This window comes from Podarcis gaigeae (assembly GCF_964106915.1).
Source record: "Podarcis gaigeae genome assembly, chromosome: 4".
In the NCBI taxonomy this organism is placed as follows: domain Eukaryota; kingdom Metazoa; phylum Chordata; class Lepidosauria; order Squamata; family Lacertidae; genus Podarcis; species Podarcis gaigeae.
This window is the reverse complement of record NC_139677.1, coordinates 89,427,039-89,442,548: the sequence shown is the minus strand read 5'-3', so window position 1 is coordinate 89,442,548 and position 15,510 is coordinate 89,427,039. Positions and strand designations below refer to the sequence as shown.

General features: G+C 43.9%; 1 protein-coding gene across 4 annotated transcripts in view; it reads left to right on the top strand.

The window, feature by feature from the left end:
* Positions 1-833: 833 nt before the first annotated feature.
* The window catches only part of CNTN5 (contactin 5), a 701,719-nt gene continuing 687,042 nt past the window's right edge, over positions 834-15,510 (top strand). For 2 of the 4 annotated variants that reach the window (XM_083736191.1, XM_083736192.1), the window contains exon 1: positions 4,529-5,077. The gene's annotated coding sequence lies outside the window, so the exon portion shown is untranslated. Of the gene's footprint in view, positions 848-4,528; positions 5,078-15,510 lie in introns of those variants that run through there. The other 2 variants (XM_083736193.1, XM_083736194.1) reach the window with 2 other exon arrangements.

Genomic DNA, 15,510 nt, shown 5'->3' with positions numbered 1-15,510 from the left:
TGCAAGATAAAGCACAGAGCTTGGAGTTATAGGCTAGGGTAGTTGCATATGACTCAGCCTGTTCCAATTAAACCCAGCAAAACATCAAGGGGAAGCAGAAATGCAGCTGAAATAGATATCTGATGCATTCTTGAGTCTCAGGCTGTGTGCGCATCACTGGCTTAAAATGCAGTTGGGTCGTTCTTCTTCTCAATTCGGGTCGAAGCTGGTTGGAAAGGAAGTACGTCAAAACGTAGCATTTCTTAAGAAACAACAGGGTAGATATGGATTGTGGCTAAATACTGTGCAAGTACAACTTCCCAGTGGGACGTGGGTGGCACTGTGGGTTAAACCACAGAGCCTAGGACTTGCCGATCAGAAGGTCGGTGGTTCGAATCCCCGCGACGGGGTGAGCTCCCATTCCTCAGTTCCTGCTCCTGCCAACCTAGCAGTTCAAAAGCACGTCAAAGTGTAAATAGGTACAACTCTGGCGGGAAGGTAAATGGCGTTTTCGTGCGCTGCTCTGGTTCACCAGAAGCGGCTTAGTCATGCTTGCCACATGACCTGGAAGCTGTACGCCGGCTCCCTCGGCCAATAAAGCGAGACTAGCGCCACAACCCCAGAGTCAGCCACAACTGGACCTAATGGTCAGGGGTCCCTTCACCTTTACAACTTCCCAAACCAGCGGTGGGAGTGCACTGGGCGCAAATTAAACAGGAATAACATGTACACAGCACCTGCCCTATGGTACTACGAAGGATTCTCGAGGCTTGAGTGAGAATCCTGCCTTTTCCAAGGGAATGAACACCGGGCCTTTGGGAGGATTATGTTTCAGTTAAATATAGAAAGGAGACAGAAAGAGAGAGGAGTCAGATTTGCCGGGGAGCTGGTAGAATTCATTTTCACTTGAGTTCAATTAAAATCTGATGAATCCAGGGGAGCTAGGGAAAGGATAAGTAAAGGTAAAGAGGAGGGGAGTTAGATAAGAAGGGTTGTCACAAAACAATGGCACTTTAAGCTGCCATCCAGATGGATTTGCAGCCTGTGTTATTCTCTCTCTCTCTCTTTCTCTCCCTCCAATTACGGATATTGTGATAGAAAAATTCAGGCGCAGGCTGGCGGCATCTCTGGCTTAAAAAGGATCCTCCTATCCCTCTCCTCCCTTCCCCAGCTGCCAGCTTTGGCTCAAGCAGGGAAAATGGAAGAGGGTGGATGGGATGGAAATGTATACCTGGGGTGCTGGTATACAGCGGCAGATATTGTTAGGAGCCAGGAAAAGGGAGAGGAAAGAAGGAGCCTTGAAAACAGATGCTCTCTCAGGCAAAACAATGTGTTTTAGGTGTTGTTGTTTTTTTAGGGGAGTACTATTAAAAAACCCAATTAGCACTGATCTGGCTGGGCTTTTGGCTCTTACTGATTTTTCTGCTGCTTTTTTTTTTAAGAACACCATGAATTCAGTAGGAAAATAAGGAGAAGCTAAGGCACAGAGCAACATTTGGCAGACACCATTCAGACAGCTGGATAGAAGCATAGCCTTACACAAAGTCAGTCCATCCACCTCAGTATTAACTCGCAGTAACACTCCAGGGTTTAAGGCTGGACTCCTTCTCATCCCTACCTGGAGATGCCAGGCATTGAATGTGGGTCCTTTTGCATGTTCTTCCACTGAGGGTGCTTCCAGGTTTATTACACATCCATCCTGATTTGTTTGCAGGGAGATTAGACAAAACTGGCTATTTTGTAAGCAATCATTCTGATTTATTGACTTTGGGTGGGGAGGCTAGAGGATGTTGCATCAAAGCAAGTGGTGCCCCACACTTTCTATAAGAACATTGTTGCCAAAATCCAGCATCACCTGAGCTCTGTGAGTGCAGCTTTCTCCTGAATGAAGTGCCAAGTGTTTGAGGACTGGGACATTTGCAGAGAAACCAAAATGTTTGTTTACAAAGCTATTGTACCACCAACATTACTGTATGCTTGTGAAACATGGACCACTTATAAATGCCATCTCCAACTTCTCGAAAGATTCCATCAACGTTGTCTCCGAAAAATCTTACACATTACTTGGGAAGACATGCGAACTAATGCCAGTGTACTGAAAGAAGCAAAGATCACCAGTGCCAAAGCAATGATTCTTCAACATCAATTTTGTTGGACTGGTCATGTTGTTTGGGTGCCTGATTATTATCTTCCAAAGCAACTATTCTGAACTTAAAAATTAAAAGCGTAATGCTGGTGGTCAGCAAAAGAGGTTTAAACACTTTCTCAAGGCAAATCTTAAAAAATGTAGTATAAACACTGACAACTGGGAAACACTGGTTTGTGAGTGTTCCAATTAGAGAACAGCCTTTACCAAAGGTGTCATAAATTCTGAAGACACTTGAATTCAAGATGAAAGGGAGAAATGTGCTAAGAGGAAGCATGTTTGGCAAACCCTCACCGTGACCACCTTCCACCCAGAAACTTATGTCTCCATTGTGAAAGGATGTGTGGATCCAGAATTGGACTCCACTATCACTTACAGACCCATTGTTAAGACTGTGTTCATGGAAGACAATCTTACTCGGCTACGAGTGATTGCCAAAGGAGAAGAAGAAAAGAACATAAAAATGTACAAGTATCTTTTTGATCTGGCCAATTGCCTATCTAGTCCAGCATCCTGTTGTCACTATGGCAGGCCTGCAAGGACGACCAGAGCAGAGGAGCCCTCTCCTCTCCTAAGGTCTCCAGCAATGGTATTCAGAAGCATTACTGTCTCCAACCCAGGGAGGCAGAGCATAACAACTGTGGTTATCCATTGTCCTTCATGAATTTGCCCAATCTCTTTTTGAAGCCATTCCTTCCAGGGCATTGTCCCATCACTTTACTTACTGCAAACAGCCCAGTCTTTGGAGGAAGTGGATTTGTGACACAATAGTGCCCGCAAACCCATAATTGTGCAGCCTAATTTTTTCACTATATAACTGAATTTCTTCTTAAATTCCTTCCCGGATTTTTGTTCTGCTGAAAATCGGTGAGCCATTTTTACCCGAGGTGCCTGTGGACTTTGAATCCGTGTGATTAAAAGCAGATCAAGAAAAGTAGCTGCAGGGCTCTCCATTTCTCCTAGACCATTCCTGTTTGAATCAGTGGAACATCTTCTTAGAGCAGGTGGCTAAGAGGGATTACAGCCAGCTGAATGCTCTGTTCTGGTGCAAAGCAACTGTCACTATTTGGGGATGGGATTCGGCCACATACTAGCAAATTTAAGTTGCACATTTAATGCTGATTTGGAGTGCTTGTGCAATGAACCTGCTCCTCCCACCCACCTCCCCAAAACCAGCCTCCCCCCCCCCCCGCCCCTGTTTTGTTTTTGCAAATAGGTGTGGGATAACATTTGCTTCATGCAGTGTTGTATAACCCCCCTGCAAACCAGTTGGGATGAATGCTAAATAAACATGTCAGCTGAAAGTATTCAAGGAGCAAATTTAAAGAGAGCCTTATTTTTCTATCCTGTCATAGAAGACTGCTGGAAAGATGCATTCTATGCCTTGTAGAAACTTAGAGTTGGGAGACATACTGAGGATAATGCAGTTCAACCTCCTGCAATGCATACATATGCAACTGTCCCATACGGAGATCGAACCTGCATCCTTGTCCTAGTCAGTACCACGCTCTAACCAACTGAGCTATCCAGGCTGGGTCCAAGCAAGTTCCTCTTTTTTCCCCTCTTGAAGGATTCCAGCACGTCTAATGGCACCGCCCCACAGCCCCTGTTTTCAGCAGAAATCTATGGGTTTGGGCACACCGACCGGAGTCTACATAAGATCAAACCCTGTCTGTGTGACTTCTTACCCTAAGAGGCAGGGGGCGTGTTTTGGTTCTACTGTTCATCTAAGGGGAAAAAATGAATAAAAAGGACAAAAATATCAGTTAAATGATGAACATATAATCGGCAAATTACACAAAACAAATTTCCGTTCAAAATTCAGACCCAGCAGCTGGAATCCCATTCACACCAAGTTTTGATGAAGCCCCATTGAGTCCAGCGGGATTTGTTTCCGAGTAAACACCCATGGGCTGCAAAGTTGCAATCCGGTATGCATTTACTCAGAAGTCAACCACACTGAAAGGGATTATGTGGGGCTGTGCTGCCAAAGGCTACAGCCCGTCCCGTGTACCCTTATTCATGAAGAATCCCCATTGAATTCAGTGGGTTCTGAATCAGAGTAGTCATCCCTGGAAGTGGGCTGCAAAAAATGGATGATGATCATAATAAAAGGCTTCGACCCTGTGCGCACTTACTCGGGAGCAAACCCGCATCGAACTCAATGGGGTTTGCTTTTGCGTAGGTGTGGATGGGTTCATCAGCTGGATTCAATTCAGCAGACTTTTTTATACGTGGTGTGTGCGCGCGTTTGTACGTTTTAACTGGCCTCCCGGCAGCAAAGAGTGCTTTAAGCCTGGGGACATACTAAACGAACCTTTTCGCCAAGATGCAGCGAGGCGCTCTGTGTGTGCGAGACACAGGCGCGCGCTCTCTCGCACGCGCATACGCACAAATACACTCATCGCAGACCGAGAGGAAGGCAAAGAGGCGCGCACAGCCACTCAGAGGCGGCGAGCGAGAGGGACCCGGGAAGGCATTGGCGGAGAAATCACAGTCGGGAGAGCATCACCAACCAGAGGTGGTCTTTCCACCTATTTCCCAATATCATCCAAATCTGAAAAAAAGGCGAGAAAAGAGCACTGGAGAGGCGGCGAGGAGAAAGAGAGAGGAAGCGAGCGAGCAACGCAGCCAGGCTATCTAGATCGCCGAGCCCTCAAAGTGCTGGGGAAATCACTCGGCTTGTGGAGAAGGGATGCTATGATTTTTATTTTTTTATTTTTTACCTGGGTTTCGCAGCCGTGAAATCTCCAGATCTGATCCTCGTCTCTCTCTCTCGTCCTCTCTTTTTGAGGGGGAGGAAATGAAAGAATAAAGATCTTTCAAAGAAACTCCTGGCACCAAAGACCTTAAGGGACTGAGAAGACCAGCTCTGGCCAAAAGAGGCTGGACATCCCCAAACTGAAGAGCAGGCGAAAGGAGAGAGGCAGAAGAGGCAGTGTGAGAACTGGGGTAAGTGTCAACCTCTCTCTCTCCCTCCCTCCTCTCCACATCCATCCATCCCTTCGTGATTTCTTTCTGGCTGTAGTAGTTTATGAATGGCCTCTGGGCTGATTTTGGACTGTTCTGAAGGGGAGGGGGTTTTCCCCCCCTGGGTTCGCGTCTTGCTGTCACTCCCCTTCCTCTTGCCCATTCTTAAACTAATGGGTCGGTTTTGCCCATCGGGTGGTCTTGGCTGAGAAGAAGGATTTGCTTCTTTTTGGACAAAGTTCAGGCTGGAAGGAGAGCGGCTGGCTGGCTGGCATTGCAGCTGAAATATTCCCAGGACTGAACGGTGAAAAGAGAGGCAGCAGGAGAATGTGAGGAAAGGGCTCCTTTTGCTGACTGTAGTTTGCTGCCTTACAAAACAAGGAGGCATGTCTAAAGTTCCCGGGCTTTGGAGATTTCCTGGCACCGAGGTTGGCAAAAAAACAACCCCACAAATAAAATGCATCAGAAAGCCAAACGTTTCAGTGGCTCTGGCAGGAAGCAATGTGTGCCACTGCGACTTGTGTAGAAGTTCAGGATGGGGTTTGGCTTGGGAATAAGGCAGTCTCCTCTCCACTGAGTCAGTGAAGGAGAGGGTTAAAAGGTGATCCGAAAAAGATCGACAGTTTTTTTTTGGGGGGGGGCAGAGTTAGGCAAAGCTGGAATTATCTAAAAATGCACAGATTCTATTCTGCGAGGCAGTGGCTAAGAGGATGAGCGTGGACTGTTCACAGTTGGCTGAAAGAAGAGTTGAGAATGTGTTTTTTATGGTGTTACAGCTAAATATAGTAAGTCTCACCCTTATCTGTGGAGAAATCAACATGGGCTCGTTTTGGCCAGTTCTGTCTATTCAAATCATAATCCGCTTCTTCTCCTTGAGCATAGAACTTGTGCAGTTGCCGACATCATGTATATTATATTTTAAAATGACACATAATGTGTGATTGTCACTTCAAAGTTTTCTCACTTGGGTAAACTTCCTGAAATTTTACACTGTGATGAATGATAGCATGCAAGTAATTTTCTTTTTGTCTGTCATTCACCTTCTCTCACACACATATGCAATATTATCTACAAAAGAGATCTTGAGACCCTACAAGAAAACTTTAAAGCAAACTGAAATCTCTCCAACACACTTTCCCTTAACAACCTTAACTAACAAAGCGCATGGATCTGTTTTGTATTTTTTGAGATGGAGATTATTATTATTTTAATAAAAAGAAATCAGGATAAGTAATTGAATGGTATTTGAGTATCATTTTGGAATTTCAAGAGAAATTTGGAATTATTTCAGTCAAGGTGCATCACTGCTAGCTGATGAAAGTACATCTGGAATGTTTGTAAGGGGAAAAGCAGTTAGGAAGTGATTTTAAATTGGGAAGTGGTTGATAGAGAATTGAGTGGAAAATAGCTGTCAGAAACAGAGAAGTAGGACCCCAACACGTGCTCATGCTCAACAATGCAATGTCTTGGAGATGCTTTTTATATTAAAAAAAATACTTGGGGGTTCATTACATGTATATGCATGTAACATGTAGTTTGCCCAGATGTCCTGTGAACATTAGTGGAATGAGAAATATTTAGCCTCTTTTATACATGTATTAGTGGATTTTTTTGGGGGGGTTCTTGCTTCAGAGTCATGCTCATTGTTATTCCTTAAGAGTTTCTCTCTAGGTTTATTGTTCACCTGTGAGGGGCTGAACAAACTTCTGAAGATGTGCGGGAGTTGAATGCACATATTTTAAAATAGCGTAAGTTCAAAATGTGTAGGAAATATGATTGATATGTGAACAAAGAATGTTCCAAAGCGGGGGAGAGGAATCAAATTCTCGAACATCCAGGCTCCGTCTACCAAATTCAATTGAGCTGTGTGGTTGGGTAAGCACCATCATAAAAGTTATGATAGTTAAGAGCACAGCGACTGGAGGTCTGCCAGAACTGGGAGGGGGGGGGGGCGAGAAATCCTCCAAAACAAAAAAACCGAAGAACAGGAAATATCTGCTAATTGCCTCAATATGTGGAACTCTTATACCCACACAATTAATGCTTCTGGAGCATGGGCTACAAGTGGCAATGACTGCTCAGGATTATTAATATATTGTGATGCTTATAGGGTGAATGTGTTTGGTCTTGCAAATTATTTCAGCCAGATGTGAGTAAATCCACAGCGTTGAATCCATTTGCTTATTTCTATAGCTGCATCAGTGTTGCATGGTGAGGGTCATCTAAGGTGGGGGAAGGTTCCTGCCCCAAGCAACTAGCAGTCTGTGACTTGACAGTGGAGGAAGGGGATCGAAGGGCAGGGAGGCAGAGGAGAGCAAGAACAATAAAGGATCAATACGAACACATGCTGCTAGATGGACCATTTTGGCTTGGTGGTGTATCATTTGGGATTAGATGACTTCCATGCCCCTTCAATATGTGAGTATATTATATATCAGGTCTGGGTAGCCAACATCTTGAAAGGCAGTCATTACTTTCTGTACCTACTGTAGTCAAGAGCAGAAGCACAAGGGAGGATATGGAGAGGTTGAGCAGAACATCTGAGTGGCAGGTTGGGGAGACCTGGTGTGGTTCAGTAACCAACGGACCTAGAAACTCGAGTTGTCTTTCAACCTCTGTTTATTGTCCTTAAGTGGACATTTGTCTCTCCAATACACTCTTTATAAAGCCCAGCAGCTTCAGTGGTCCAACAGAGATGGCGTTCGAAACCCAAACTCATTTCCTGTTTAGCTGTGAAGTATTTCTTCACGCAATGCAGAATTGAATTTATGGAATTTGCTGCTCCTTCGTGAGCCACTACCATAGACAACTCTAAAAGGGGATTAGACAAATTCATGGAGGAGAAGTCTCTCAATGGCTTTTAATCAGAATTACTGTACTTCCTCCAGAATCAGAGGCAACATGCCTCTGAAAACCAGTCACTGGGGTTAAGCGGCAGAAGGCTGTTGCCCTCATGCCTTACTTTTGGGTTTTCTAGAGGTATTTGGCTGGTTCCTGGGGCAGCCATCCCAGCCAATCTCTATGGACCTTTGCTCTGAGTCAGCAAAGGTTTCCTCATGCTTTTGTTAATGTCCGTATCAATGCGGCAGCTTCAAATATGCATTTATTAGGTTCCTGTACTGCCCTTCCTCGCGATGGAGTCCATCTGAAGAATTATCGGTGTACGAGAAACACCTGTGTATGAAAAACATGAAAACCGCATGTAGATCCTAACGGGGGACAATTGCACACATGTCTGGTTCATTGCATGTACCTGGATTTTGGTGCATGCAGTAATTTGGTACATGCAAGGAGCCACATGTACAACTGCAGTCACCAGAGATGCAATTTCCTGGAGACTTGGGTTCACGGTTTCCATTTAGGAAATCCACAAAGTGTTTATAACTAGCACCCCTTTCTTATTTTACAGGGCCAGGATGAGGATTAAATAGCATGTAAACGTCTTTTAACTTGTCCTGAAACTTTATGTAGTGTGGTGCACAAATGGCCTCTCATGATTCTCCACCATATTTTTGTGGAATAAAAATTGGGCTGTGTGTGTGTGGAGAGAATGTTATCATCTTTTTCCTCCGAGAGGAGGAAAAATTTTCTATCAGTTTCTCAGGGGTGTGGCTTACTGGTGGTGGTGGTAGTAGCATGACTCGCCCCCTTCAGTTTTTTAAAATTTCTGTTTTGCTGCCCCTGCAGGTTTCAGCTACCTTGGCAGTTTGGCCGCCATTTTGTTTCAACTGCAGCACCCTGAATCTAACATCCAACAGTGCAAATGGTATTGTGGGAATAATAATAATAATAATTTTTTTATTATTTGTACCCCACCCATCTGAATGGGTTGTCCCAGCCACTCTGGACGGCTTCCAACAAATATAATTTTTTAATGTTTAAAACATTAAAAACTTCCCTATACAGGGACAATGCAATGGCATGGCAATCACACAAAACCACATTAGAATAGCAAAACAACACAGTGATGTTTAAACAGGGGTCCATCACTTTTAGTTATCTCTCCAGTTATGAAGTCTTAAAGGTAGGTAAATATGCAAAAGGAGTAATTCTTTAATAAACAAAACAAAAAATGAACCATGGCTGAGATAATATTTTAAAGTACAATACCTCTAGAAATCTGAACATCACAGATAAGATATTTTGGGGGTGTAGACAAAGTTGTTCATTTGTGATTGATGTTCATATGGATTATTTCCAGAGCAAATGTTGTCAACCAAAATGAAATAAAATGCTGGAGAATATTGACAGAAAATTCTACAAAGTGGCTCTCATTTTTTTCTAGGGAAGAAAAATATCAGAAACTTTCTTTAAAAAAGCAGGGGTGGGGGGTTCTGATGAATTTATGTTAGGAACATGGCAGAAAAGAAATCTGCATGGAAGATAATAAAAAATCAGCCTTTGTGTTACTTTTCAAATTGGTGATTTAAATGGCGGACTTCTTAAAAAGAAAAAAAAAATGCCATGGAAATGCTAAGTAATAGTTAAAAAAGAGAGCGTGCCCTACCATTTGAAAGGGAGATAAGAAGGTTTTCACTAGAAAAGATAGCCTAACCTTTAAGAAAAGATCAAGGCACTCTCTGAGGATAGCTCAGATAAACATGTGCAGCTGTTAGGGTAATAGAAGCACTCATACAAAGTAGCAGGAACGAGTCGGCTGAGTAACATGAAGCACGCGGGATTTTGTCCGCACCCTAAAAGCAAGGTCAGGGCTCGTAGTTTGCTGGAGTCCACTGAATTAGTTGCTGACATAGGGAGCCTATTGGGGAATCGGCGGGTTTGATTTATGTGGTTTACAGAAAGAAAGAAAGAAAAAATCCCCCCGTTTGGTACTCCAAGAAACTATTGATTCTGCAAAGGAAAGGTTGATTGCATTGGAACAGATTCAGGAGAGATCCAGGGACCAGTGGGGGTCAGCAAAGGGTAAAGAGTTCTGTGTAGAGATAAAAGCACACCTTTCTGTGTTGAGGCAGTCTAAAGATGCTGCCCTTTCGTTTAGTTTCCATGAACTAAAACCATCTTGTCAAGGGGCTATTTTGTTAAGGAGATAAAATGGAAACTTCGCCGCTGAATTTTGCTTGTGTGTGTGTGTGTGTCTTCAAGATGTTTCACTGACAAACCGAAAACAAACAAAAAAAGGCATAAAGTATTACTGTTTGCAAACATGCCATGCAAACAGGTGCATTAGCCGGGAAGCTGAGATTAGCTGCAGCTTCCTGTCATCTTGAGCCCCCCCCCCCCCAGTGCAAACCTGAATCTACTGCTAGCACACAATGTATGAAATGGTCCCTATTTAACTGGTATATTCCTAAAGACTTACAGCAAAGTTCTATGCATGTTTGATCCAAGTCTCATTGAATTTCATGGGCTCTACTTCCAAATAGATGCATTGCACACAGACTTGCTGTTTTTACTTAAACACAGCAATTACACATGCAATTTATTTATTTGGAAGTAAGTCCCGTGAAACTTTGGGAAACATACACAGGACTTGGCTGTAACCTTGTTTCATTCATTTCTGTGAGACTTACTTCTGAGTAATCGTGCATGGAATTAGGCTGCAAGGCTGCCTTCTTGAGCATGCTTACTTGGGAGTAAGTCTGGGACATTTATCCATGTCAAAATACTTAGGCTTGTGCATCTTCCGCAGATTTCTGAGTAAGCATGCATATTATTAGATTGCAAATTAGTCATTTTCACAGTTAATGTAAATCACTTATGGCCCTAATGTAGGCAGAGGAATGGATGATTTGTTAAGAAATCAAGGTGGTTGGGGTATCAAGCTTGCCTCGTATTTCCTCAGAATTCTGGCTTTGTCAGTTTCCCTCAAATCCAAAATAACTCAAATCATACAAATTTACAGGTGAGAGCCAAACTTCATCATCCATCCAGGAAAAGAGTGAGAGAGAGAGAAAAGGAGAAAAAAAAATGACCACATTTTAGGGGAAGAAAATCTCTTTTGCTGCAGATGTGACCTTTTGACCTGGCACTCCCCAGTCAGAGCTTCTCAAGGCCAATACAGAAATGCCCCAGATGTCCCCCCAAAACAGTGGGGCATATCTAAATGTTGCCCGCATTCCATTTCCCCAAGACATATGTATCCCTCTGAATCATAACTGTGATGACCGACTTGTTATTTCCGACTGATGTTTTTTGTGTGTGTGCTAAAATAGTTCCTTGCTTCCAGCTTCCGAGAGCTTTTTCCATTCCTCCAAACGCACCGTATAATTTCCCACTGTTCCTTTGCACCCTCCATATGTTCAGGCAAACAGCTTGCATGTTACGTTTTCTGTCAGTTTCTGAAAAAGCCTAAATAACTCATGCCATACAAACAACCCCTTGAAAGCTGCCAGGGTTGGAGCGGCTTGCATTTTTAATTCCTGTGTCTCTCGCAGTGTCCAGTTGGTTGCTGCTAGCTTTGTACGACTGCAGGGATTCTGGACATATGGCTGTTTTTCTTCCGCGAATACTTTCTCGAGCACTTTAGCAGGCTGATGTTCTAAAAAGGGAAAGAAAGCATATTCTTGCAGCTTCTCTTTTATGATAGGGAAGGGGGTTGATTGGAAGCCACGGGGGTCCCGGTATAATTTTATTCTCTGAGCATTTGGAATCGATAACTGTATGTCGGAGGCTGTTCCATTTTCAAATTACATTCTTAACACCCAATGACATGCATTTGTATTTTATGTAATATTGGTTATGGCGGGGGGAATATTTAAGCTGGAGTGCTTTCACTGAACATGCCCCTGTTCTTCTCTCATAAGCATTACTCACAATCTGTGTGCGCAAGTGTGACCAAGTTGTGTAGATTTAAACTCTGTTGCGGTTCAGAAAAATCTAATCAAATTATGACTAGCTCAGGGTACTGAACTGGGGAGGGTGCAAAACAAAGAATGGAAGATGTAAACTGTGGGAAAGACTGAAGATAGTGGACCAGCAGTAATGCATGGAGGCACTGGGCAGTCACAAAGCAAGGATGGGGATCTAGTCACCACCAATGCAGTGATTCCTTGATGTTGCCACTGCCTTGCCTTGACACATCTCTGTCCGACTGAGCACAATACTGCCACCGCTGGGATAGCATCAGCCCCGCACCCCACTGCTGTATTGGGTGCTCATAGAATCATAGAATTTTAGAGCTGGAAGGGGACCCTGAGGATCATCTAGTCCAACCCCCTGCAATGCAGGAACATGCAGTTGCCCCATATGGGGATCAAACCTGCAACCATGGTGTTATCAGCACCGCACTCTAACCGACTGAGCTATCCATTCATTTGACAGTCGATCCTACTGCTTTCATAAGCTTTTATTTCCAAGTCAAGTGTGTTCGAGAATTGGGATATTTCCTATTGAAGTCAGTGATGGGAGCAATAATCTAATATAGGCACAGGCAAACTCAGCCCTCTAGATGTTTTGGGACTACAACTCCCATAATCCCTAGCTAACAGGGATGATGGGAATTGTAGTCCCAAAACATGGAGGGCCGAGGTTGCCTATGTCTGTTCTAATATTAAATAATCTGTTACTTTACTCAAATATTCTTGTGTTGGAAGTGAGACCTGTGGTTTCGACCCTCATCACTGGTGGGGAAGAGTATACCCGGTGCTTACCCCCCCCAAAAAATGTTTAGGGGTACTCTCATTTCACTCAAGATAACCACCATTTTATAGTTCAAATCGGGAAAAATAAATACAGTTAATCGACAAAGTACAAAGATTCACAAAATGTTTAGGGGTATGCATATCCCTGTGTGTCCCCCCCCCCCCCGGAAAAAAGCACTGACTATACCATGTCATAATGCAAGTGCGTGTTACCAGACCTCCATAGGTACACATGCCCCTTCTTCCATTCAGCCTTTAGGCTTTTCCCACTGTGTACCATGCCTAAGGTTATAGGCAGTCTTTTGGCCACTCACACAGGGATGAACAAGCAGGGATTACTGTACATCTAGTGGGAAAAGGAAATGGCCCCTGCACTCCTTTGGTTCCTAGGTAGGTGTTCTAGGGGCTATCAAAAGAACTAGATTTCCCTCTCTGAGGGCAGAGATGGAGAGAGACCTAAGTTGAATGCCTGTTGCGTGTTGAGTCCCACAATGCCACCCCCAAAAAATTCACACTTCACACATCAATTTTTGTTTAAGGTTTTTGGCATAATTTTGGCCACAACTTTATTCAAAATATAAAAAATGTGAGTGGTTGCTTAGGCATTGGTTATGATTATCTGTCCTTGCCCTCAAGGACAGAGCTGGCCTTCCGGACACCAACGGAAGCCAGCGTGGGAAACAAGTATTGGGTGAGAAAATGAAGCTGGGCAACAGTCCCTCACTTCTCACCCTCATGTTCCTGTGGGGCTTGCACGGCCCAAGTCCGACTCCGGGGACAAGGACGAAAATAATGGCAAGACCCTGGATTCCTTTAACGGAATTCCCTTTCCACATCATTTGGAGGGATAGGCACTTACCCCTCCAAGCACCAATTTAACCAATGCCTAACCGCCAACCTTACAAGTTGTGACGATTTCCTACGCAGTAGGCAAAAACCAAATGGCACCAGCCAATCAGCCAAATGGCAAAATTCCTACCAGGCCCCCGCTCCAAGGCGGACGACCCCATGACAGGCATAGCAAGGTCAAGCGATCAAGAAAAACCACCCTATAAAAGGGAGGGAGGGTGATCTGGTGCAAAACGGCCAAGAGGACGTCCAACGTCTGGCCCCTGTATTTAATGACTCTGACCCCTCCTCCAAATTGGCAACAATCAAAACTCCCCAGCAACCCAATTTTAACCACTTAAAGGATTGGGTTCCTTACCAAATTTGCCTAGTCACTGCAGGGTGGCTTGTTCCCCCAACTGCAACATGTGCTCTCTGTTAGGGAGAACACGCTTTGTTAGAAACTGCAGGATGGGAGAGGTCTTGCTTAGGTCTTGCTTGCAGGCTTCCTGTGGTCATCAGGTTGGCCACTGTGAGAGAGCAATGCTGGATGAGATGGGCCATTTGTCTAAACTGGCAAGGCTTTTTAGATGTTTTTATGTCGGGTTCTCCCTCACTGCACCACGGAAAGTCAAGCAACGTTTGTCCCTCCGATCTCAGAGCTCTGAAATCTATACGGTCAAAAAGCGGCAAGGACTGAACTGAAGGATCCATTGTCTTCCCAGTTCCCTGGAGCATTGGGAACAATGGGGAGGAAACAACAACAGCAGCAGCAGCAATAACAACAACAACTTTTGCAAGCACACTCAACCCTTTGAGAACCACAAAAATGAATGTTAAGAAAAATAAGACCTGCTTGATATTAGAGTACAGGCAAAAAGGGTTATGAGCCTTTTCTCTCTGTTTCTTTCTTTTTTAAAAAAGCTTCACTCTTTTTCCAAATCCATGAAATCTTCCTTGCCATAACCCATAGCATCTGTGTGATCTCATTTAACGTTGTCTTGCAAATAATTTAATATACCAATTTTGGAACTAATGTGAGTCTTCTGTCCCCCTCCCGCCTCCCCCAGCTTGCAGAAAGTAACCTCACTGCAACAATAATGGAGAATAGTAATTTCTCTTTATTCTTTGGGAGAATCATTCAGCTAGCTGAAGAAGGCTACACCTGGGTCTAACCGTACTCTATGTTCAAAAATCAGTTTGGACATTCTGTACGATTTCCTGCCAGAAGCTCCTCAAAGTTGTATTGACGTACTGTTCTCCTCCGTCCCCATTTCTCCCTCCCCTAGCAATTCTTTAATTATTGATACATCCAATAAATGCTTTATATATATTGGATTCTATAAATATAGTGGAATTTGTGTCATATGGTTCAAAATAAAATTGAGTAAGGGGGAAACTAGAATATGAGACAGGAATGAACTTCCTCCATCAATTTCTAACCCCCCTCCCATTCACTTCTACCTGGCTTCCCCCACCCTGCCCTCACTTCTACCTGGTCAGTGAGAGCTCAGCCTATGGGAATCTGGTTGGCCTCTGTGAGAACAGGGTGCTGGAGTACATGGGCTATTGGCCTGGTCAAGCCTATTGTTCTTTTGTTTACTTCTGTTCTGTCAAACCAGCTTCCATCCAGTTTGAAAACGTAAGTCATGGTTAAGCTGAGGTGTGTACATCTGAGACAGCTATTGCACATGCTCAGAGAACAGTGCATGAGAAGATGACAGCTTCCTTGAATGTGAGTTTGGGGCAATGCATATTGGGTGAAGATATTTCCACCACCTCTCTGGTGTGTACAGCAACATTAAAAAGTGCTTAAAATGCAGTGGGGAAAACAGAAATCGGATGGAATTAACCACTCAGCCAATCCCTGACTGTAACTTACACAGAACCTCATTGTTGTGGCGAGTCCCCCCCCAGTGGAAATAAAGCTACATGACACAATTATTTAAGGTTAATGGGCTAAATATGGCCACAACTTTATTGGTT